General features: G+C 38.3%; 1 long non-coding RNA gene across 10 annotated transcripts; it reads right to left on the minus strand.

Annotated features, from left to right (window-relative positions):
• Window positions 1–18,995: 18,995 nt before the first annotated feature.
• On the minus strand, window positions 18,996–23,382 carry LOC113350308. 10 transcript variants are annotated; one of them, XR_003360735.1, is made up of 10 exons: window positions 22,950–23,382; window positions 22,714–22,824; window positions 22,578–22,613; window positions 22,009–22,247; window positions 21,787–21,892; window positions 21,092–21,221; window positions 20,902–20,986; window positions 20,695–20,793; window positions 20,295–20,610; window positions 18,996–19,267 (listed from the first exon to the last, which is right to left on the minus strand). It is a non-coding gene; the product is annotated as an uncharacterized LOC113350308 (long non-coding RNA). The 10 variants fall into 10 exon arrangements; XR_003360737.1 differs by having other exon boundaries at window positions 19,018–19,267; window positions 20,295–20,386; window positions 20,570–20,793; XR_003360738.1 differs by having other exon boundaries at window positions 20,295–20,793; window positions 21,787–21,876; window positions 22,009–22,120.
• Window positions 23,383–26,389: the final 3,007 nt, after the last annotated feature.

Genomic DNA, 26,389 nt, shown 5'->3' on the forward strand with positions numbered 1-26,389 from the left:
CGGAATTCCACGATTGTGGCACATATGGACACTCGCGCGGAAGAGAATATCCAGCATAGTGTTGATCATGTTTAGCCAGGTCTTCGACAATAATCCTCTCGATGGAGTGACCGATTTGAAGAAGTTCTGAACCCAACCATTGGGTGTAATATTGCTGCGGTGAAGTTACCCACTCGTAGCTTTTGATGACTGCTAAATTGTTCATGGGGAGAAGTCCCTGGACCATAGTAGCATATCTGAATATTGGTAATATTGGAGCATGAGGAGGAATAAGACTTTCCTGAGCTCGAAACCTTCTGACAAAGGTGTGCGGATTATCTCCAAGTTCATGCGTAAGTCCCATCAGAGTTTTTACTTCTTCCAGATGCTCAAACGGTGGTGCTTCCTCTTCTTCGTCTTCTGACTCAGAATCCTTGTCGATGACAGGATGTGTTGAAGGCATCATTATCCTTCCAACATGAATCCAAGTTCTTCCAAGGACCATGTCATATCCAGGGTCTTCCCGGATTATGAAAAACTTGGCCTCAGTGCAGATCAATCTTTCCGTAACTTTGAGAGTGATGAAGCCGTATGCGTCTCTGGAGATTCCTTCGTGGTCCCTGATTTCTATGGGAGCGTGGGTGGCTTCCTGTCGAGTAATACTAGCAGCTCTGAGAGTTTTCAAAGGGATGATGTTGACAGCGATACCAACATCGACGAACGCCCTCTTGAACTCATTTCCTTTAATGTGCACTGTGGTGAGAAGTCCCCAGTCATACATTTCTTTGTCGGTGGCTGAAGGTTCAGTGGTGGTCTCTTGGATCAGCAGGCGTTTTCCGGACACGATGTGGTTCAGTGCAGCAAGCATGTCTTTCCTTTGAGCTTTCGAAAGATACAACAACTCCCAGACATGTTCGATCAGAGATTGGACCGATTCCTTGACAGGAGGTTCATAGATGGTAAAAGTTCGGACTGGGAGGGTTTTTTGTATACTCCCTCAGTCCCCAAGTTGAGCTCTCCTGATTCTACCTTTTCTTTGATTATGCGTTTCAAAATTTTGCAATCACTTGTGGGATGGATGACGTATCTATGGAAGCGGCAATACCGAGGATTTTTCATGGCTTCTTCAGTTGGTTCCTTCTTGACATAAGGCAATTTGATTGCACCATCTTGGATCTAGGAATCGAGTAGTTCATTAACTTCTTCCATTGAATAGGGAAAATCAGGTGCTTCTGGATCTCCCGTATGCTGAGGAGGGACTTCCGAATTCTCCTTCTTGTGTGCCTTTGAAGGGGTGGAGGAAGTCTGCTTGTGCCGTGGTTCTGCTTTTCGCTTACTCCCTTCTGCGACAGCATTTGTTGAAGGTTGCAGGTTGTACTGCTTGTTGATCAAACGCCTGCTTCCTCGAGTGTCTTTTGAATCCTCAGTCTTTGTAGGATTTGCTCTTTCCAAAAGAGCGGGTGCAGTGGTTGCCGACCTTTTCGCATCTTCGTGAAGCTCTGAGAAATTCTGGAATCGAAGGTTCTCCAGCAAGGCCCTGTAGACCGGGAGCATGCCATTGATGCACAAGTCCACCAGTTTTTGCTACGTGACGTTTGGGTCATGACAATCCAGAGCTTGGAATCTGAACCTTTTCACATAATCATTGGGATTTTCACTGACCCTCTGAAACATTCTTCCAAGGTCGGAGAGGGTGACTTGTTCTGAAACGAAGAAGTATTTCCTGTAGAATGCGTTAACCATTTCTCCCCAATTGTTGATAGTCCTGGGTGCGATGTTGTTATACCAGGTGTATGCTATGACTTTCAGAGACTTTGAGAATTCCTTGAGAAGAACGACATGATTATGTTCATGTTCTCCCAGGGATTCGAGAAAATGAGAGACATGTTCCCGAGCATTGCCAGTTCCATCATACAAGGTGAAAGTTGGAGAAACGTAACCTTTGGGGAGTGTAATCCTATGCATAGCGGCAGGATAAGGAGGTTGATGACGATGGTCATGCGATGTCTTGTATTTTCCACGGTTCTCCAAGAGGTGCTCCATATCCTCGCGAGTATTGAAGTTCGATGATCCCTTCGCTGATGAGTTGTCTGCAGCAGTTTTGCGGACTTCGTCGTCTTCTACTGTATGGATTGGAATTACTTCAGGATCGTCGTATGAGGATTTCTCATTCTCCTTTCCCTTCTCTTGAGTTTTCTCTGACATCTTGTCAGTAAGAGTTTTGAGATAATTACACAGCTCCTTCTGTGCAGCAGCGATGTCAGCATGATTCTTTGCAAGAGTCTCCTGCGCTTTGATAAGATCAACAATGGTAGGTGGTGGATCTCCTCTGACTTCTTCAGGGTGTCGTCCGGACAGTGGATGACCTTCGACGTGAGGAGGAGTAATGTCACCACCATCAGTGTTGGAGGTCGGAATTGTCTCCGGGATATTCTGATTGTTGTTGTTTCTAGTGCTAGCACGGTTTGTGTTAGGATTCGTAACGGAACCTGACCTGAGATCAACCATCTTGTGAAATTGTGAGATTTCAACCGAGAGAATGATCTCCCACTGTGGTCGCCAATATGTAGATGGGGAATAAAGATTTGCTGGTTTTTAAGGAATTGAGGAGACAACCGTATGGAGGAGGCTCCTCGAACTGAGCGAAATGTTAAACCTCACACAGATGCACCGCTAAAAAGGGGGTGCTTTATATTCGAGAGATCAATCAGTAGTACTCCGGCATAAATCAAGACAATGAACGTTCTAGAGTAAATTCGGTCACAAGAGAGGATGTTGATCTGCAGGAGGGAAGCTGGGAAATGTGTGGAATCAATGGTAATCAAAGATTGTGGGTGTGTGAATTCTGAATATGATAAGCTCTGAATGATTGAAATTGGTCAATCGAGATTAGTTGCTCAATTGACGAGTTGATGATCTCGTGTTGTCGATGAGACGTGAGATTGATGATACTGTTGATGCTGATGATTCAATCATGATTCAAAGACTTATTTATATTGCTGGAATTTTAGACATCATGATCCCATGAAGTGTGACAGTTGATGGAATCAAGGAGTGGGGAAGTGGAGATCGTGTTTGAAACCAGTTTCTCAACGTATGGAGACTTGGTCGATTTTCCACCCACTACCTCGTGAATTCCTTTAACTGATTGCACGACTTGCTCACATTCCATCGTGTATTTGAACACACGTGTCGTAGACCTCCAGACCAAAACCCTAAGTGATATCCCCCAAAGTGACACGATTGACGTCTCTTGGTATGTTAGTCAATTGATGACTTCGTGGTTTGATGGGACGACGAGTCCATGTAGTTGCTGAGTTGAACATGATGTTCTGAAACTCAGGAGTTGAACATGTCATGAGATAGAGGTATAGTTCTTACGATGAAGTGAGCAAGTATTGCTCATTCGATGGATCGTTGAATATTGATTTTTGAACCAATATTCCTTGGTTTGAGTGAATATTCATCTGAGCAAGTGTTGCTCACGTGATGAATTGTTGATTATTTGATCATCTGAGCACGTGTTGCTCATCTGATGGATTATTGGCAGCGTACCAAAAATATTAATTAGAATACTGGTCGTTGAACCGAGCACAATTAATAAAATTAATGACCATGAGGTCGTCATAAAATTATTAAGGTTGGAATCTGGAATGATGATCCTTGGATTCAGAAACCCTAATTTGATCAATTGATGATCAATTCATGGTTCGTCAGAATTTTAACCATGGGACGAAGGAGGGGGCGACTACATGGGACCGTGGGTCAACCATGTAGTGTCCATATGCCCACATGAGAAAATACAAAGAACTCCTGTAGAGTTGACGATTTGTTGGTGAAAGAATGATCAAATGCTGGTTTAATCATTTATTCGAAAAATACTCGTCTGAGCCTTAGGTGAGAAAACCTAATTAATTATGACGGAGTGAGGTACCGACCATGGGTCTTGAAACCGGCCCTGGGTAGTCACGTGACCGCCTGATGATCACTTCATGAAAATCTAAAGTGTTTGGAAGAGTCTTGGACCTAATACGTGCAATTGTGCAAATTAGGTCAAAACTGTGAAACTTGATGGGACCGGCTTCTATAAGCCAAAGAGCCAATCTTGGACGGTCAAGATAGAATGCTCGTGTCCCCAAGGCGTCCGCGTCTCAGTCCTGAGAATTTTGATATTTTCTGGCGTGCAATTGAGCATCTATTCGAGAAAATATGCCAAAATTAGGGTTTCGACAAAACTGAGGAAAACCCCATGAGATGATGGAAAATAATTATAAAATAAGGAATAAGGAGGCGTGGGACCGTCGAGGCCAAGGCATGGTCGTCCGGTCGTGGCCACGGCCCCGTGGTGCCTTTTCCTTAATTTTATAATATTTTGATGATTTTATGAAAAATTCATGAATTTTGAGAAATTTGATGAATTTAGGGAGTTTCCATGAATTGAAGAAGTTTTCATGAGTTCAGGGAAGCAAAAATATTAAAATAATAAAAACAAAGGCGTGTGGGACTGTGGAGGCGCGGCCGGACGGCTAGGGCCCGGTCCCACGAGTTTCCCTAATTTTTATGTATTTTTAATGTATTTTTCCATGATTCGAAGAGATTTTCCTAATTTGAGAGAAATACCATGAAATCAAGGAGTTTCATGGGATGAAGGAAATCCTAAAAAATAAAATAATAAAATACATGGGCGTGTGGGACCCGCTGAGGCATGGCCGGCCGGCTGGGGCCCGGTCCCACGTGTTTCCCTAATTTTTATATTATTATTTTTTATGTATTTTTCCATGATTCGAAGGGATTTTCCTAATTTGAGAGAAATACCATGAAATCAAGGAGTTTCATGGGATGAAGGAAATCCTAAAAATAATAATAATAAAATACATTGGCGTGTGGAACCGGCTGAGGCATGGTCGACCGACTGGGCCCGGTCCCACGTGTTTCCCTAATTTTTATATTATTATTTGTTATGCATTTTGAAAATACCATGATTTGAAGGAATTTTCATGAAATCATGGAAATAATAATAATAATAAAATAATGAGGAACCATAAGGTGTGGGGCCGGCTGGGACCAAGGCATGGCCGGTTGGCCAATGGTTGCGCCCCACACTATTTTTACTTAATTTTATATTATTTTCATGGGTTTATGAAAACGCCATGAAATCGAGGAGATTCCTCGAGACGAAGGAGATTCGTTCAAATGAAAGGATTTTCATCGGATGAAGGAAAATAATAAAAACATGATAAAATATAAAACTGGCATGGGATTGGTCATGGCACAGTCGGCCAGTCAATGAATCCAATCCCTTGGCGCCTTGGTCAATATTTTGATTATTTATTATTTTCTTCCTATTTTGCAATAGGTTAATCGTTTCGTCGTATTTTGAAATACTCGTTCGTGCGGTGACTGTTAGTGCATCGTCGTTGAACACACTTTCACCATTTGGATCGGGGCTTACTTCGAGGTAGCTCAGACGCCCGGTTGTTGATTATTTATTACTAATTGTGGAATTCAGTGGAAAATAATTCACAAAACTGAGTAATAAGATGTTTATTATTAATTCATAGGATCAGCTGAGGATTCGACTACGAATTCAGAATAATAAAGTGAGTATTACCATTCCATCGGATCGTAGATTCGACCATAGAATCGGAGTAATTAAGTTTTATTAAATTACCATTTATGAGACCAGTTGTGGATTCGATCATGAAATCGGAGTAATGAGATAATATAGTTATTGCTATTCTATGAGATCAAGCCGCGGTTTCGATCATAGAATCAGAAAAATTGTTATTGCCATTCCATGGGACCAGTTGTGGATTCGACCATTGAATAGGAGCAATAATAGATTATTCTGGGAATTCAATAGTGAATGTCACGGCAGAATTAATCTTTATTAGAAATAATTAACTTTGTGGATCTATACTAGCAGAGCAAGCTGTCTAGGAGCGTTAATTATCCCGATATGAGCTTGTCGATAAGTCATATCCTTTATATAGTCAGGGTAAACTCGTTGTTTGTTCCTGAAGACGTTATCGCTCTATACTAGTAGAGCAAGCTGTCTAGGAGACGTCCATCTCGTGATACTATATAGAAATAATCACTGAAAGTGTTCAGTGTTCATGAGATATGTCATTGTCCAGTCGTGAGACTACATATCTACATGTACTCTGAGAGAAAGTACTCTCCGTTGAGAATTCGATGAGAGACCCCTGTCTCAATACTCACGTCGATTGCTGGATAAGAGCTTCGTATAATTATGAGTTCACGATTTTAGCCCTTGTCGTAAATCCACCATATAAAATTCCTAAGCGAAATATTTGGTGTTGTTGTTAGACCCCCGCTTTTTGAGTTGGTATCAGAGAAGGCAAACACGTTCAAGACCTAACAAGTCTGTGTTTGTAGCGACCTGACTCTGTGGACAAAATCTCATATGCATACCAAAATGCCTATTAAATCTATCAACTTTGTCAAGTGACTCGGAAATACCTCAAAGGGTCATTCTTTAGATGATTCTTCCGAATCCCGAGGTAAGAAGAATGTCTCATCTTGTGTCAATCATTCTTCCTCCAATGAGACATTGGATATAATGGCTAAAGCTGACTTGGAGCTCACCAGAATTTCAAAAAATTCTACTGAGTGTATTGATCTACAGGATCATGGTAAAATCATTGATGAATTTGAAAAGTCTATTGATCGTGAACAAGTACTCTACAACATTATAGGGCCATTCTCTAAGGAAATTGAGAAACTTCTTCAAGAAAACAATATACAGCGCGAAAAGATTTGTGATCTTGAAAAGCTGGTCAAAGAAGGTTCAATTAGAGAAAATTGTTTGATCAAGACGCATTCATCTGATCTAGACAGACTTCGTGTTGAGAAGGAGAAACTTGAAGCATCTCTTGTCATAGCCCATGGACAGTGCAAATCCTTGGAAAAGGAAAACTCTGTTTTAAAAAAAATTCTTTTGCACAAACTAACTCTCATGAGTCTCCGTACAGAATGAAATTTTCTCCATATGAAGATTGTGTCAAGAAAAGTTTTCATAACTTACAATCTTCTCCCGTGGCTATGAAGTTTAAACAAGTTCCAGTTGTTACTTCTCCTCCACGAATTTGTACCTTATGTGGGAAAGGAAATCACTTTGCTATCCGTTGGTTTTCCAGAAAGAAACAAATTTATAAGCTTCGTAATTTGTTTTTATCCACTATCAATGGAACAAATAGTCAGTCGACTACCGCAGTGAATCGTATATCCACAGAAAACCAAGAACCTTATAAACATGGAACTCTTCCTAGAAGTCATCACAGGACACATGTACATTCTAACTCTCATATTACTGATGAATGTATTTCCAATGCTTATAAGAAGGTTCTTGGTAAATCTAAATCTAGAAAATGGATTCCCATCTTTTATGATTCCCTTGAACCAATTTCAAGAGGTCCTAGATTTAGTCCTCAGAGAAATCCTTCAGAAGGATATGCAGATCGTGTTATGTCTTATTTTTCTAAACTGAGTGATAATCAAAGAAGGAAGGCTAAACAAAAGAAATGTTCATTTAATGAGCTGAGTGCTCATTCTTGTGCTAATTAATCACAAGGTTGATATCTCACCCACCAAAAATCCTAGTTGTGTGAGAATTGAATAGGTATACTCTGTGGATAGTATTTGTGATTATCTAGCTATTTTCTTATCGTTCTTAGTTGGATAATCTGTCACATACTTCTACACGAGTATTTTTATCACCCATGTTTGTATTATTTGTCTTGGATTTTAAAACCACACGTTTTGTGTTGGGCCCTTGTAAGGGTACATGTACGGCTTTAGACTTAGTCTCATATACCTACCTTTAAACCCTAATTCTCTCAAACCATTTATATACCTTTCCTATTGAGTTATAGCTTGTTCACTCTAGGTTTCTCATCAATGGCCTCTTCTTCGTGGGATTTTCCTGAAGACTTTGTTGATAATGGTATATACTTCGAGTTTAATAAAGTGAAGGGAACTCTTGTTGAATTTGAAAGTTTTCTTCTGTAATCTCTTATTTATTACTCAGACATTGGGGAGAAGATTCCAACTAAGGTGATTATTGATACTCAACAACTTGTTGGGACTATAAAGTGTCTTGATGCTGTAAGAGCCAAGTTGGAAAAGGTTAATTGTAACCTGGCTCTCATGAAGAATCAGCCCCTCAAAAAGGATGATTGCTCAAAGATTGATGAGGTTGCTATTACTCGTAAGCTCGATGATCACAAGACTCACGAGTCTCCAAAACCGTCCTTCTCATTAGTGTTTGGGTTTTGGCCTAAGAGTCTGTATTTGTTTTAGATACCTAGTATGTCTTCTTTTTGGATTAGTTGGAAAAATAACTAGTGCTTTGAATAGTGATGATTCTGACTACACATAGCTATTTTTGTTTTCATCTTCTTAAGTTATTTTTTAGGTTTATTGGTTTTAAATTCTAAAAATATTTGGAGGATGATGTTTATTGCAGTATTTTAATGGTTTTTGATATTGCAATATTTTTATGGGATATGTATTGTTTACGTCCGTGAACTTGAAGGTCCCATATTGAATTCAAAAGTAAGGTCGTTCATGAATCGGTATTCGTATTGATGAAAGGACAAATGGACTTTTGACATATACAAAAGATATGCCTATGCAGTCATGTATTTGATGGAAAATAGGATAAAATATTTTGTTCAACAAGGATAAAGTCTATTATGTCGTTATGATGGAAAATAGAATAGATCCTTGTATGTTATCCACAATACTGATCTTCATTGATCCATTTTATTATGTTTTACCGTGAAGGCTCCATTGTGTGTCTTATGTTGAGCACCTTACAACTAAGTCGATTTACCTTGGCTTTGTTGGTTGTTCCATAAGATGCTATATGTCGAGCATTAGAAACTAAATAAATAAACTAGTTTGGTTATTAGTTAGTACTCCATAATTTTTCTTTCTTATGTCGAGTACATGTACGGTTAAGGTTGTCATATTCTATGATGAACTTAGTCAGGGTTCCATAAGTTCTCTTATGTTGAGCCCAAAATAATTAAATTGATTACTTCGGTGATTAGTTTGGTTATTTGTATTCCAATTAGATTAATTATAGGTTCTCTTGTAATTAATCTAGTTGAGTTTTCATATATTCCACAAGTTCTTGTGTTGAGTATATGAAAGGCTACACTATCATGTTTTTTTGGTTAAATTAGTCATATATTCCGTAAGATTTTCCTTATGTTGAGTATTTGAACGGTTAAGTTAGTAATCTCCATGTGATTGACTTAGTCGTAGCTCCGTGAGTTTACTTATGTTGAGCACTTTCAATTAGTTTATCACTTTTGTGGTTTGATTTAGTTGCATATTCCAATTGAATTAATCATGGGTTTACTTGTGGTTAATTTGGTTGAGCTTTGGATATAGAAAACCACTCCTATGGTTTTTGGTGTCCAATAAAAAATCCTTTTTTTCTTTCGAAATTAAGTTCGTTCTTGTTGCTCTCTCGGGAATAACATCAAATAGGGGAGAGTTCTTTTGAACTTGTGCTTAATGGTAATATCTTGCGGGGAGTGCGGCTGTGGAATTTTATAGGGGTTATCTTGTATCTTAAAACTCCTTGATGAATGTTGTTAGCTTCGGCTATTAGATTGCATCTAAATTAAGTTGGTATGTATTTTTATTTTGGTCATGAAATGTCTCTTGCAGAAATTTCATTATGATCCCATTCTTGTACCTTTGCCAATTTTATTGACAAAAAGGGGGAGAAATATTGTAGTTCACACTATAAATACATATGGTTTTCGGATCATTGTGTAAGGAGGAGTGGTTTCCATGATCGAGATGGAGTATTGACTAAGGGGGAGTGATACATATCACCGTAGTATTATTGTTAAAGTCGTGATACAATTGGACTTTGATGTTATTGTTGATGGTGGTTTTTAGCCTAGGTTTAAAATCGTAAAACCGCACATCTGGCATGACGTCATTATGACCATTAGAAAATTTACTGAACTGATCAGCATGCTTACGTAAGAATTACCAGGGTATCTTTTTTCTTTCTATGTGTCATGTTCCACGGCAGAACCTTTAACATTGACTGACATCACCTGTGCAAAACCCTAAATTCTCATGCTACCGCGCCAAGGCATTCCAACCATGCCAGCCGCACCACTGTGCCAATGGAAAACCGAGCCAGCCACATCTTCGCGCCAACGCATGCCAACCATGCCACCCGCACCACTGTGCCAATTGCAAACCGTGCCAGCCACATCTCCGCGCCAAGGCCTGCCAACCATGCCAGCCGCACCACTGTGCCAATGGAAAACCGTGCAAGCCACATCTCCACGCCAAGGCATGCCAACCATACCAGCCGCACCACTGTGCCAATGGAAAACCGTCCCAGCCACATTTCCGCGCCTAGGCATGCCAGCCGCACCACTGTGCCAATGACAAACGGTGCCAGCTACATATCTGCGCCAAGGAATGCCAACCATGCCAGCCACATCTCCGCGCCAAACGCACCTAGCCATGCTAGCCGCATTATGTGCCAAACGGCATGCCAAGCCCTTGGCCCCGCCATGCAAGCCAAACGCACCTATCCATTCTAGCCGCACATGTGCCAAACGACATGCCAAGCCCTTGGCCCCGCCATGCAAATCCAAATGCACCTAGCCATGCTAGCCGCACCATGTGCCAAACGGCATGCCAAGACCTTGGCCCCACATGCCAAATGCACCATGCCAACCTAGCCGCGCCACCATGGTGGCCTTCCCTATGCGGCTACCAAACCGAAGGCGTGCGACAATCAACGGTCGCCCTTCAACCCCAGGAGAAAATCCTAGCCATCTAAGGTTACCAGACAACGCATGGTAGCCTTTGGCCCGAAACCCTAGTTTGCCCACGCCAAACCGCGCCAAGGCATGCCATGCCAACCTAGCCTCTCCACCATGCTGGACTTCCCTATGCGGCTACCAAAACGAAGGAGTGAGACAATCAAAGGTCGCCCTTCAATCTCAAGAGAAAATCCTAGCCATCCAAGGTTACCAGACAACGCATGGTAGCCTTTGGCCCGACACCCTAGTTTGGCCACGCCAAGGCATGTCATGCCAATGGCATGCCAACCTAGCCGCGCCACCATGCTGGCCTTCCCTATGCGGCTACCAAAACGAAGGCGTGCGACAATCAACGGTCGCCCTTCAATCCCAGGAGCAAATCCTAGTCGTTCAAGGTTACCAGACAACGCATGGTAACCTTTGACCCAAAACCCTAGTTTCGCCACGCCAAACCGCGCCAAGGCATGCCATGCCAACCTTTCCGCACCACCATACTGGCCTTCCCTATGCGGCTACCAGAACGAAGGAGTGAGACAACCAACGGTCTCCCTTCAATCCCAGGAGCAAATCCTAGTCGTCCAAGGTTACCAGACAACGCATAGTAACCTTTGACCCAAAACCCTAGTTCGGCCATGCCAAACCGCGCCAAGGCATGCCATGCCAATGGAATGCCTTGTCGCGCCACCATGCTGGCCTTCCCTATGCGGCTACCAAGAACGGAAGCGTGCGACGATCTACGGCTACCTTTCCTCTTAAGATGCAAAATCTCGACCGTCGAAGGTCACCAAGCCAGCAAGTCTCCCAATCTCGACTTTCCAGGCGACAACAATATGCTACATGTTTTCCACGAAAACATTCGAGACATCAACACATATCACAAACTGGGGGATCCTATTTGGGTATTGGTTTGGCGGTTTACAGTGTGCGGCGTACACTACGCCCGTCATAAGGAAGTGTCATAAGGATGAGGCGGTTAGTAAATACAGGGAGTAATTGTGAAACGCTCTTTTTATGGAACATCAATTCCATGCGTTAACAGTTACCACCTCCTCCCATTTACTCACCCATTTTTCCATTCCTTAATGAGACAAGAGTACGTTACACCTCGACTTGTATACATAGGTCTTACCTATTTCCACCGAACAACAAGTTCAGTCAGGAGCATACAACACTCAGAAAACATTTGCTAACTTTTCATTTTTGTTAGCTTCCAACTTTATGATACAAGTCGTAGAGAAACAACTACTCTTCCAAAAATCAACTATTCTGGTCTCATCGCTTTCCTTGCTTCCCTCCCAAAAACCAACCCATTCTCCTTCATTTTGTGACCGAATCAAGTCTGGAACGACCATTTCTTGGTTTATGCCGGACTTGTACAGATTGATCTCTCGAATTTAAAGTACTCCCGTGCAGTACATTGTTTAGGGTTTAAATTCGTTTCTCACCCACACACCCGAAATTACCGAAATCAACAGAAACCGTTTTCACCCACAAACAGTTATATAATAATACTATGACACTGTATAATAATGATCGAGAATCTCGATTTCTCTCATTGTTATAGCTACGGATCTTCAACAACGATGGTGCTAAACTTACAACCTTTGGGATCATTGGAGTACTTGGAAGGACGAAAATTTCAAGGAACGTTGAAAATTAGACTATAGAATAGGATCCACTAAAGTTTATCTTTTTTGTATTCCATATGTATTAATAGTTTTGTCACTAAAATGGACAAAGGGGGAGATTGTTAGAGCATAGCTCGGTCGACCTCGCATGCGTTGCTATCTCAAGCATGTTTGTCAATGTTAGTGATCAATACTATAAGTCTTGATTTCTAGCCTACATAGCTAAGTCTCGGACTAGGATAGAAAAGTGTAGTTGAGCTCAAGGACTTAATGGCGATTCATCATACAACGACGAAGATCTATACAAGGAACCGTGGAACTTCATCAACAAGGAGGTATGTGGATACTTGAACTTATCTATCACTCAAAAGTCTATCTCTTCTATCTCTTACTTCTTATGAGACAAAAGTCGTATGCTATATAGACTAGATCATACACATTTGACATTTCGAGCTGAGCATTCATTGCTTATCTTTTATCTCGAAATCATGTGTTGGTAAAGCGTTTCACTTTGATCAAGGTTATCTTCACCTAGTGACGAAAGTCATGAAAAGTTTCAATCACTTTGAGAATTGCTCTGACGTGAATCGGTCTGTGAATAAAGGCTATATAGCATCCTCTGAGAATATCTCAATGATTGAAATAAGAGTTTAGATTACATAACCATGTATTCCTTGAACCGAATTTTTCGAACTTTGTTGATCAAGAGAAATCGGGAGGATTGTGGAATTGGCTTGCCAAGTCCGCAAACTGTCGGAAGTTCTCGACCGAGAATTTCTACTGGATTTTCCAAAACTCGTTTGTGTGCTAAGTCCGCGAACTCAGTCCTCGAACCCATTCCTCGAACTGGCGGAAGTTCTCTTTCCGAGAATTTCTGCTGAGTTTGGAAAACTCAACTGATTAACTTAAGTCCGCGAACTTGTTTGTGAACTTAAGAGGTTATGATCTAAATATGTGCTCTGAACATGAAATATTAAATTACTAAGGAATGCTTTATGCAAACCGTGGCTATAATGTTCATTAGCCGATTCAATCGAATCATCTTTGTTTCAATTGTGTCTTGTGTAGTTACATAAGATCTCATAGTAATTGAACAACTCTTTAACTAGTTCATTTGAGTCAATTGAACTAGTTATGGTGAAGAAGAACAAGGTTAATATGAAATGCTCATATGGTTAACCTTTTGGGTTACTATGTTGAACCAACATACACGTACGCGTTTGGGCATGGTTTTCACGAACCCAGTAAACATCTACTCAAGTGTGTGTGACAAGCTAAGTTTTCGATCTAACGGTTGAGAAATATTAGCTTGAATCTAAATCAGGTTTTCATCTAACGGTGAATAAGGATTGCTTTGTAACTAAGGAAAAACCCTGATTTTAAGGATATATAAAGGAGACATCTAGCATTGTGCAAAAATAATCCCCACACGTCTGTGTGCTATTAGTGCTCTCGCTAGAGTCGATCTTCATTAACCTTTGATTTTCTTCTCTAAAATCAGGTTAACGACTTAAAGACTTCATTGGGATTGTGAAGCCAGACCGATACTACTTTATTGTAGTTGTGTGATCTGATCTTGCATATTCTATCGTACGAGTACAATCGATTGATTGTCTTGAGATCATGAGAGTTCTCCGATAGGCAAGATAAAGAAGTCACAAACATCTTCGTCTCACTGTTTGTGATTCCTCGACAATCCGCTTGTGTAGTCAAGAAGGATTGTAGAGAGGTGATTGATTAATCTAGGCTGTTCTTCGGGAATATAAGACCGGATTATCAATTGGTTCTTGTTCACCTTGATTTTATATCAAAAGACGGAACAAAACATAGGGTTTATCTGTGGGAGACAGATTTATCCTTTGATAGACTTTTCTATGTGAGACAGATCTGTTTATTATCAAGTCTGTGATTTTGGGTTACAACAACTATTGGTTATGGGTGAGATCAGCTAAGGGAATCAAGTGCGCAGTATCCTGCTGGGATCAGAGGCGCAGGAGTACAATTATACCTTGGATTGGTGGGAGACTGATTGGGGTTCAACTATAGTCCAGTCCGAAGTTAGTTTGTAGTAGGCTAGTATCTGTAGCGGCTTAATACAGTGTGTATTCAATCTGGACTAGGTCCCGGGGTTTTTCTGCATTTTCGATTTCCTCGTTAACAAAATTTCTGGTGTCTGTGTTATTTATTTTCCGCATTATATTTTATATAATTGAAAAAATACAGGTTGTGCGTTCGCGATCATCAATTGGAAATCAAACCTTTGGTTGTTTATTGATATTGATTGATCCTTGGACATTGGTCTTTGGTACCGTCCAAGTATTCCTTGTATTTGATAAAGACTCGCTATTGTTTTTAGCTTGAGTAAAAATCAAATCAAGAGAGAGATATTAACTCCTTGAGATACTTTTATCTAGATTGAGTCTGACTGTCTCGTTGATTCTCTAGCAAAGTATTTCGGAGTTAGTCCATATAGATTACTAAGCGAAATATTGGGTGGTGTTGTTAGACCCACGCTTTTTCAATGTGATATTTAAAAACTCCACTATCAGGCTGGACAAGGTTATTTTGGGTACTAGAAGGCTGATCAACACCTTTATTGCTCCACCTTCTCCTTCTTTTACTACTTTGAGTACAATGATTGTTAAAACTCCTCGGCAGGATGTTGACTATGTTTTCTTTCTGGATGTTTCTTATAAAGATCTTAATATGGGTATTAGAATTGTTTTTTGTGATAATGCAGGAAGAGTAATTCAGTCAAGAGCAGACTTTGGACTCATTACAGGTGTTGTTGGTGCTGAGACAACATCCCTAATTTTGGCTATCTCTTGCGTAGAAGAGATGAATTTGTCAAAAGTTCTATTTTTCAGTGACTGTCTTCAACTGGTGAACTTTATTCATGAAGGCAAGGATGTTGTAGACTGGATTTGTAGTGATCTTTTAGAAGATTGTCGGATTTCTCTTTCAAATAGTGTTAGTTTTAAGGTTGTTTATATTAAGAGACTTAAAAATAAGGTAGCGGACCGGCTTGCATGTCGGGCTAGAAAGTTTAAGTTGAAAACTTCATGGGTTTCTATTCCTCCCTTTTTGAACTCTTTGTTGAGGAAAGAACATCTATCGTATGTTTGTAATTTTCTTTTCAGTTAATGCCATGGTGTTGTTTCTTAGCAAAAAAAACAACCATATAAAGATAAAAACGGGTTATTAAATGATAATTTAAAAAGTCCCTTATCCATGTATTTTTTTTAATGTCAAAACTGCACTTATTTACATTTTTAATTTTTTTTTAAATCTTAACTTTTTCTAAAAAACAATTTTTTTAAGGATAATATTATATAAAAATAAAATGAAATTAGTCGTACAATAATTTAGGTGGCAGCCTAGCAACAAGTTGGGAATAAATATTTTAAATTGCTTTTTTTATTTTTTTTTAACTTTTTCAAAAACTAATTTTAAAATTATTTAAAGAAAATATATATATTTTTTAATTTTTAAAAGCTTATTATTATCTAATTTTTGAAAAATTATTATTTTCTATTTTTTATATTTTTCAAATTATAAAAATATATTTTAAAATTTAAAGAAAAAAATTCTAATTTTTAAAATTATTATTTTTAGTGAACTTTTTCTTTAAAGTTTTTTTTTCTAATTTTTATAAAAATAATTTTCTTTATTTTATATGAAATTAAAATCTTTTTTAAAGAAAACAGTTTTAAAAACTTTTAAAAGAAATAGAAAAAAATATAAAATAAATTAAATAAAAAATATTTTTTTTAAATAATTTTAAAATTAGTTTATAAATTATAGAGTTTTTGTTAAGATTGAAAATTACATAACTAGACATGATGCTAATATTAAAGTTCGCAATTTTCTTTTTATTAGATTAGGTTTAGCTATACAAAAAGGGATTGGAGCGCAACTTGTTGCAAGGCTACCAACACGTTTCTTGTGAAATTTTAATTCTTCTTTTTATTAATAAAAGCTCTCTTTTTCAAAAAAAAAAAAAAAAGAAAAAAAAAGTTAAATAATAAAAAAAAAATTTAAAAAGAAATCAAAAAGATCCAAACGACAAAATAAATAAGTAAATTAATAAATTTATTGAGGGTAACTAAGTAATTTACCTATCCTTGAATACCCCTTATCACCCCACCCTAGTTAGGGTAATCATTTTGTATGCCTAAAATTTTTAGGTATTCCCTAAAACATGGTTCGAAAAATTTGGTGTTGTCAGGGGTGAGCAATGGATGGGTGGATGCTGACTTCAATTCATCTAAATGGTGGATTTGAAATTTCTAACCACGTCTGATTCATTATCTGTCGAATTTGACATCCGTGGGTAGTGGTTGAGCGAATTGGATGTTGATCTAAATCTTCATTAGTACAAAACAAATCTAGGCTAAGCTTGCTTGTGTTAGTGGTGGTCAGGATTTGTCCTGGCAAAGATAAATCAAGGGTTGTGGTTCTCCTGACCACCCCCTACAACTCGCACGCGTGCCATTAATTCCAATATTATGAATGAAAAATGAATACTCAAGTCAAGATATGGAATTTCAAAAATTATAACGGGAGGTTCGAAATCATGACCTATTGTGTCATAAGAGTAGCCTCTAACCAGTGTTCCATCTTGGTTGGAATTGATAGGAAAGATAAATCAATAGTGGTGGTTTGTGCAACTTAAATACCATAATTGCTTTATTAATTAGTGTTTCACTAATTGCACATAATAAATAATCTATTCATTATAAAGTGTTTTATTAATTAATGTTTCACTAATTGCTCATAATAAATGACTAATCATTTTTTAATTATAAATGTTTTCTTAATTAATTATAATATTTATTTCTATTAATAAGTAATTTTGATAAATAATATCAATGGACATATTCTGCGACAATGAGTAGTAGAAGAGGTGGAGGCCGAAAGATTAATGGTGGTTAAGGGCGGAGCCAAGCACAATTATATTTATTTTTGTTCTTTTATCATAAAATGGGATACAAAGTCCATTTTTCACATGTATCCAACTTGCCAAGAATTTTTTCTCCCTCTCTCCTCAAAATCCTGGCTCCGCCCCTGGTTTGTGGTGGAAGAAGTAGTGACAGTGAATGCTGGTGAGTAGTGATGGACAATACTAATTTTATGTTGTCGTTACAACATCGATAACATCGTAGTGTGGAAGATGTGGTTGGTTGTTTTTAACACTTTTGATAAAGGAAGGTACCATATATTTCAGGGATGATATCATACAAGACAATATTTTCATGACCGTAGTTGGATCACCCAAATGGTACCCCTGTTATCTTTGGTACTATATCGTATAAATCATGATTTTTTAATGTTAAAATAAAATTGATTGCAATACAAAAAAGAATATATACACAGAAAAAAAATGAAACTAATCAATTGACGAAATTTTGTTCAATTTAAACCTCATACATGGCGTTCGTGATTGAAAATTAGAATTGCGTCCAACAACCTACATGGGATGGGCGGAAGTGGTGGAGTCAAAAATTGACATTGAGGAGGCTTATTTTTTTTTTAAAAAAAGAAACATGTAAACTTTGGTGGACTAAACTATAAATATATATGGACAAAGTACTATTTATAAAATAAACTAAAAAATTTATGTAGTTATTAAAAAGGTTAGATCCAGGTTAGTCAACCCTTGGCTCCGCCACTAGGTGGTGGTGGATAAAAAAAGTGGATTCATATAGTTTTATGGTGGTGGGTGGGTATTGGTGAACAAAAACATATTATGCTAATTTCGTAACGCCACAAAATGTGTAACGTTATATTATAAAGTATAAAACGCGGTTGATCATTCTAATGTTAAAATAAATTCGATAAAACACATGTCCGTTCTAAAAAATTGGTGCAATCAATTGCCATATTATGTAATAACTAAACGACGACACGAAACAAGATTAGAACATATGAAATTATTTATTATCGATTTGTTTATGTAAAGAGTGGTCAGGATTTGTCCTTGGCAAAGATAAATTCACCGCTGGGGTTTGTTCAACTTAACCATTTTTAAACGTTTTATTAATTAGTGTCTTATTGATTGTTCATAATGATTAATTAAATTTCTATTATAAATGTTCCTTTAAAAATCTAAAATAAATACATAATTTTATTAAGGAGATTAAATACATAATTTTTTTAATAAATAATTTTACTAAAAACTATATTAATTCTAATGGTGGCAGTGGAAGTAGGGTTACACTAGTGGAAATCAGACATTCCGCGACCGCCAGAACACGTCATATAAACGAGTTAAACGACCTGTTCTAGGGTTCTCTGAATGGGTCGTTTATAAAGCGTTTTTTAATTGCACAACCCTTATTGCGTGAGTCTCTGAACAGAGACCGTTTCTTACAGTATCAGCATACACTGGTCGTAGATTTGAATTATAATATAAAAAAAAATACAGATTCTGATCAGCTGAAATGTCTGAATGGCTGAATCTGAATTAATCTTACTGGTATTTAAGTCAAACAGTCAAGTCTAGTTAAGTCAAACTACAGTCAAACTGAAATACAAATGCAACCTCAAATTTAACTGAAATTTAAAAGCAACTCAAATTTAACTGAAATTCAAGTGCAACTTCAAATTTAACTGAGAATTTTAACATTCATTCCATTGGGTGTAAAACTACACAAAAAAAAAAGAAATATTGAGTTCAGAGAATACATGTCCAAGATTGCTAAGTTCTGACAACAACCAACTGATAAAAAAAACAAAATGATAATTCAGCTCCTCCTACAACAATACTTCACAAATGATATCAAGCAGAGCATCAATGTGTTGTATCCTTGGTTCACATGCGACTTCCTTCAAAGCAAATCAACAACAGTACAATGACTTCGTTCAGTTCATAAAACACGGTAGAACAAAATAAGTTACTAGATATAGGTCATGTAGACAACAGTGTGAGGTAATTTGACAGACATTCTAGCAATGGGTAGTAGTTGGAAGCACATGTGTGAGGTAATTTGACACATTAAAACCTACATATAGGTCATGTAGACAACAGTTGGCTCATTAATTGCAGGGATCAAACCATAATCATTTCCATTCTACCAGACTAATTAAGACCACAACTATAATTCACATCACTTGAACATCTTATACAATCCAAGCAAAACTCATTGTTATATACAATCATAAACTCAGCTTACTTTCCAATCCACCAATAGCTGCAATCTCATTTCAATCGTCACCAACAATCTCAATTTCCCTGAACTACTACCACCAGATTCAATAACCTCATCATTAACAGTGCTAAAAACTCATTTCCTGCATTATTTGCATACATACAAATTCTCTGTGATTCAACCATAATTATAAACTACAACCATAACCATAACCTAAACGAGGTCACGTGTGAGGTAAATTTGAAAAATCAAACCTTAGTTGTAGGTAATCTAGCAGCGCACATCACAAATGTAACTTAACTAATAATATTAGCTGGGGGGAAGATGTCTATATATACATGCAGTATTGGCCACAAACTACAGGAAAGTTATCGCACAACCATAACTACGACAGGAGAAGATTGCAACAAAACGGAAGCTTCGGGGCAATCGAAGGCAGATACTGGGGAAAAAGAAGATACTTGCACAAGCTAAACTAGTAATCATAAGAAATTAAAAATCAGATTGCATCAGAGTGTTCATTAAAGATATCCAAGATTATGCATAACAAATTAGAAATCATCAACAGCCAACAGGTTAGATATTGTGGAATATAAGACGTGCAGATTATAGTACAAGATTCAGTATGCTATATGACCCAAATAAGTACCTAATTTTCAAGGTTCTGACTATACAACGCATTTAAGATGCATATGAAAACTCACATGTGCGCAGGGGAGCTACATGATCTCCACCAGTTGAATTATAAGGTGCTGGGCAAGTTCATTCACATACGTGTATCCCCATTTCTCGTGCCCTTGGAAAGATAACCAATTGTAGAAAATGAAATTAAAACGAAAGTAAACATAACAAATATGGAATCTACTAGAAGAGACACTTAAGAACATAACTAGTAGATATATAGAGCGACAAATGCCACCATGCAATGGAAATGATTTTCTTTTCAATTCGAGCTGCCAAAGGAAGCCAATTAAACAACCTTTTTGTTTTGTGCCAAGCCCAAATAACATCCCTTTCTCCCTGTTAGCACACATGTAGTAAGTGAATCATTTGACAAACAAATTAGAGAAGAAACTAGAAAGCCAATGAGATTGTGAAAAGTACTATCCGTTCAGTGCACTCGATCGTGAATCCAAACAGAGCATCAATATCTGCTGCCTCGGGGTTTCCACGAACCATATGTACATCTTGTGGATACTTGACCTGGGACATATAGATGGCCATAGAGATACACTTAATTCACCTTCATTTTATAAAAAACAGGGTAAACACCAGAAGGAAACAAACGGGAAATGATACCCCAAGCAATACCTTCAATGCAAGCAAAACACTAATCATTTCCAAGCTGAGTTGGCCTAGGTCAACATATTCCCCTAAGAAGAGGTAGTCGATATAACTGCAGATGCCATGAAGAAAACAAGGAGGGATGAGTGAGTGAATATTTACAATTTTAACGAAGTCTATGCTAAAATTTAGTAGGTGCCGAAATACAAACACTCACGCCATATCTCCTGCAGTTGAAGGAGACCCATATTTATCAAAGAGACGCATAAGGCCCCCAAATTGCCCATGAAAATCGCCAAGATCTTGACAGGATTCACGATCTGTGGTACACTGAATAGTTTTGGTGCCTGCACAAAACATATCAATCTTCATTTGAATGCGTATGGTCAACACTTAATAGGCAGGGGATTGGGAGGCTGAATCAAAATGCCAAAAAATACACTAATATGTTTCGACATCGGCAAAGAAAAAATCAGTAAAGTGTTGAGCCCCTGCAAAATGTAACAACAGCCCACCAAACACAAACATTCAATCAACATGGCAACAACAGTTTTTAAGTAGGAAATTCAATCTTTATATTCTCAAGAAGTCACTATTAAATCTCAAGATAGTACAGTATAACATGGTCACATAATTAGTTTTACAATTTTTAATATCCCAAACCATTAGAATTTTAATTGGATGCAGAAGAATTGAGATAGGTTCATCATCCCTGAGTTAAATCAGAAACTAAAAAAAAAAATATAACCTAGCTAGTTTCATTACCAAAATGAATAAGAAACTTCTCACAAATTCAAACCAAATTATTGTTTCTACACAGACGATTGAGCTACTGATCATTGTCTTAACCTAGATGAACAAAAAAAGAAAAGAAACAAACATAAACATAAGAGGGAGAGGGAAAAAGAGCACCTTTGAAGCCAGCTCTGTTTCGAGATAAGCCAAAGCTGCAGCAATTTCATTTAACCTGTTGTAGCTCATTTGCTAACTGCTTTAGTTGTCCTGCAGTAAAAGTAGTCTGCTTTAAAGTTAACATTAGCTAAACTGAAGGTTGTTAAACGATATAGAAATGCAAGTAATTTACTGGCAGACCTTGAAATTTGAACCTCTATCTAAATTACAAGAAGTACTCACTTCGGATGTTGTTCGAGCACGATCCGAGTCGCGGATTTATGGGCATTCCTCTGTAGTTTTACTTAATCACGTCCAGTACTCTATCCCCACGTCTCCATTACCATCCCCGATACTACTACAAATCACCACTACCACCATCTTTAGAATACCGCTCCATACTACAACGATTCACTAGCACCAGCATTTCCATTACCTAGAAAGAACAATCAAAATAATTCACAAACCACCATCTTCATTACCTGCACGGAAAGAACAATCAAATCAGTATTAAAAGTTTTGATGACCACACATAACGTAATACATTATTGAAAAAATTATAGCAAAACATAAGCCAAGATATTCTAAAATTATATACAGAACTTCTGCCAATTTTAAAAAAATTCTAAACCCAACATCAAAATCATTAATTAATAATACTACATGAAAACAGATCAAACCCATAACATTACTCAAATTACAATTCCACCTTCATCCACAAACGTATAACCTAAAATAATAATTTTCACCATTCCATTCACAAAACCCTCCCCATTGATTGAAGAATCAATTAAGAAAATTGAATAAATTACCTCATCTTTTCATTAGATTGTTTCTGAAAGCAACACCTGCAAAGAAACATGACAAATATCAACCTACATATAAAAATCTAGGGTTTCAAAATTCAAAAACAAATCTAGTCGAAGAGAGAAATAAAAACAATTATACTTGAATTTCAGATGCGGAAGCTGGAATAATCGAAATCGTTGTTTCTATCTTAATTAACTTCTGCACCGGCAAGATGTTTTACTTTTTTTTTCTTCATGATATAACTTCCATCTGCAAAACACACACATCATTAAAAACCCTAAAATCTAATTGACCAAAAATAACGTTAAAAAAACCCATTCAATTAAAAGCCCTATTTCTATTAGAAGTTGGAAGAACATCTCCATTAGCACTACCTTGACTCAATCATAATCCCTTGAAGTTTCTACAAATTGAACTTCTAATGAATTTTACATCATCCTCATCAGGAAACCCCTAAATCCCAAATTGAAAAAAAACAAACAAACAGAATACAGATAAATCCCTAGATTGTAGCAAACTAACATCACGAAACATTGAAAAAATGTACGGAGAAATCTTCTAAATGACAGTTCTAAATCGATTGTAGCTGATTTAAACCCAAGAAGATTTCCCCTTACATTAATTTCTAAATCGATTTTTTTTTTCATACTGATTCAATTGAGAGGAATCTCGAAATTAAAGGTTTCAAAGTTTCACTAGTAATATCATTTAGTCATGGTGGGATTTTTTTCCTTGGATTAATCTTTGTTCCAGAAAGCTTGGGTTTTTAGTTGTTTGCAAACGAGAGAAGAAACAATGAAGAGAGAAACAAAGGTGAGAGAGATGGAAAGATATGAGGTGGGGTGAAGAGATAAGGTTTTTTTTCATCCACGTGCCCGCTCATTTCAGAATCTCAGATTGCTCGATCGTGGCAATACATAGTGTGGGCCTAAAAATCCTGACACAAAACTACCAGATCTACATCGCACTCTAAGGTTCTCTGAATTGGAGGTCAGAATGGTAAATTTAATTAGTTATTCAGAGACGGCTACATAGGCTCTCGGATTTTTTCCGTGTTTTTACCATATCAGAGACCGCTACATTTGGTCAATGGTCCAACCACAGTCGATGAGGGTCTCGGATGTGGGTTATATAATACCCATTTTCCACTAGTGTTAGTATAAGCAGTGGCGGGTGTTTGTGAACGGTGGAGGCGGTAACATTACTATTGGTGGAAGAAATAGTGGCGGTGGATGATTTTTCTGGTGGTGGGTATTGGTAATAGTAGTGTATAATAATAGTTTTTGCTTTTTAGTGAGTTTTATTGACCAAGTAAAAAAATAATCTTCACAAAACATGCAACAGTGTATTGTGAAAGATGTAATTGGTTGTTTTTAACACGATTGATAAGGACAAAAACCAAATATTTCGAGGATGATACCGGAACGTATAAGACAATATGATCATCATTGTTCGATCACCCGTATTATATAAAGGCAATTGGTGTACCCGCGTAACAGAACATTATCGCTCTCTCAAGTACTATTACATTCTTTTTCCTGAAATACCATCAATGTCGAGTTGTTTCGCGACAACTACCTACAAAGACAACAACTTTCACTCAATTCCCGATATAAAACCTTATTGACCGGGAAAATGTATTTGCATTCTAAAATATTTGTTTGAAAATTATGTTTGTTCATCAAAATCATCATAAAAAACTCTAAATCATAAATCTAAATTTTGCCTCCGATGTTTATAGAATATTTTTTATATTTTACATTCTCAAATCATGCGACCTCTTGATGACAAATCAACAATATCAACTTACGGATCAATATGTATAGGATTCATTCACTGGGTTAGAAGGTAGAGTAGACACAGATGGGTAGATCACACAAAGCAGAACATGACTGAGAATACTTCAATAATTTGGTCAAGAGATAAGGTCAAAATTTTGAGATTAACTTTCTATATGACTAATTAGACCGGATTCGATAGGAGCTGACTAAAATATGGATTAATAATAATTTTCATGTAAGACAATTGCAAAACATAATTTGGCTAACTCTGCCTATGTAAAGAGTGGTCAAGATTTGTCCTTCCTCAATTGTTATGTTATGTGAGAAGAAGGTGATATCTAAGATTGGGGTATAATTCAAATCTGTTAGATTCATACCATTTACAACTGGATTCCTTGAAAAAAATTGACGTGTTGTTATTATTATTACATGCAAGGGATACATTGACCACACTTGCGCAAATAGCTCACTTCGCAAATGATTGGTGTTGCATGTACTGTCTAGAATGCAACAAGGAATTTTAGGAAACAAGGCACCAGAAGCAGTGTCCGGAGTATTTTGGATATAGTAACTTAGACCCGATGTAATACTTATGTTCTTTTCTTCTTTTTTTTTTAGTTTTTCCACAATCTATTTAATTAAGAAAAATGAACATTGCAAATACATAACATGAACAAAAATTAGACAAATTGCGTTTGACAATGATGGCTACTGATGGTCCGGAAACGACAAAAGAAAGGAATTGTTGTAGAAGAATTGTTGGGATATACAACTGTTGATGGTGGTTTCTAGCCTAGGGTTAAAATCGTAAAACCGCAATCTGGCATGACGTCATTATGACCATTATCACATTTACTGAACTGATCATCATGCTTACGTAAGAATTACCAGGGTACCTTTTTTCTTTCTATGTGTCATGTTCCACGGCAAAACCTTTAACATTGACTGACATCACCTGTGCAAAACCCTAAATTCTCATGCTACCGCGCCAAAGCATGCCAACCATGCCAGTCGCACCACTGTGCCAATGGCAAACCGTGCCAGCCACATCTCCGCGCCAAGGAATGCCAACCATGCCAGCCGCACCACTGTGCCAATGGCAAACCGTGCCAGCCACATCTTCGCGCCAAAGCATGCCAACCATGCCAGCTGCACCATGTGCCAAACTACATGCCAAGCCCTTGGCCCCGCCATGTCAAGCCAAACGCACCTAGCCATGCTAGCCGCACCATGTGCCAAATGGCATGCCAAGCCCTTGGCTCCGCCATGCCAAGCCAAACGCACCTAGCCATGTTAGCCGCACCATGTGCCAAACGGCATTCCAATCCCTTGGCCCCGCCATGCCAATCCAAACGCACCTAGCCATGCTAGCCGCACCATATGCCAAACGGCATGCCAAGCCTTTGGCCCCGCCATGCCAAGCCAAAAGCACCTAGTCATGCTAGCCGCACATGTGCCAAACGGCATGCCAAGCCATTGGCCCCGCCATGCCAAGCCAAACGCACCTAGCCATGCCAGCCGCACATGTGCCAAACGGCATTGCCAAGCCCTTGGCCCCGCCATGCCAAGCCAAACACACCTAGCCATGCTAGCCGCACCATGTGCCAAACGACATGCCAAGCCCTTGGCCCCGCCATGCCAAGCCAAACGCACCTAGCCATGCTAGCCGCACATGTGCTTAACGACATGCCAAGCCCTTGTCCCCGCCATGCCAAGGAAAACACACCTAGCCATGCTAGGCGCACCATGTGCCAAACGGCATGCCAACCTAGCCGCGCCACCATGCTGGCCTTCCCTATGCGGCTACCAAAACGAAGGCGTGCGACAATCAACGGTCGCCCTTCAACCCCAGGAGCAAATCCTAGCCGTCCAAGGTTACCATACAACGCATGGTAGCCTTTGGACCGAAACCCCTAGTTTGGCTACGCCAAAACGCGCCAAGGCATGCCATGCCAATGGCATGCCAACCTAGCCGCGCCACCATGTTGGCCTTCCCTATGAGGCTACCAAAACGAAGGCGTGCGACAATAAAC

The sequence above is a fragment of the Papaver somniferum genome, chromosome 2 (genome assembly GCF_003573695.1).
Source record: "Papaver somniferum cultivar HN1 chromosome 2, ASM357369v1, whole genome shotgun sequence".
Classification (NCBI taxonomy): Eukaryota; Viridiplantae; Streptophyta; class Magnoliopsida; order Ranunculales; family Papaveraceae; genus Papaver; species Papaver somniferum.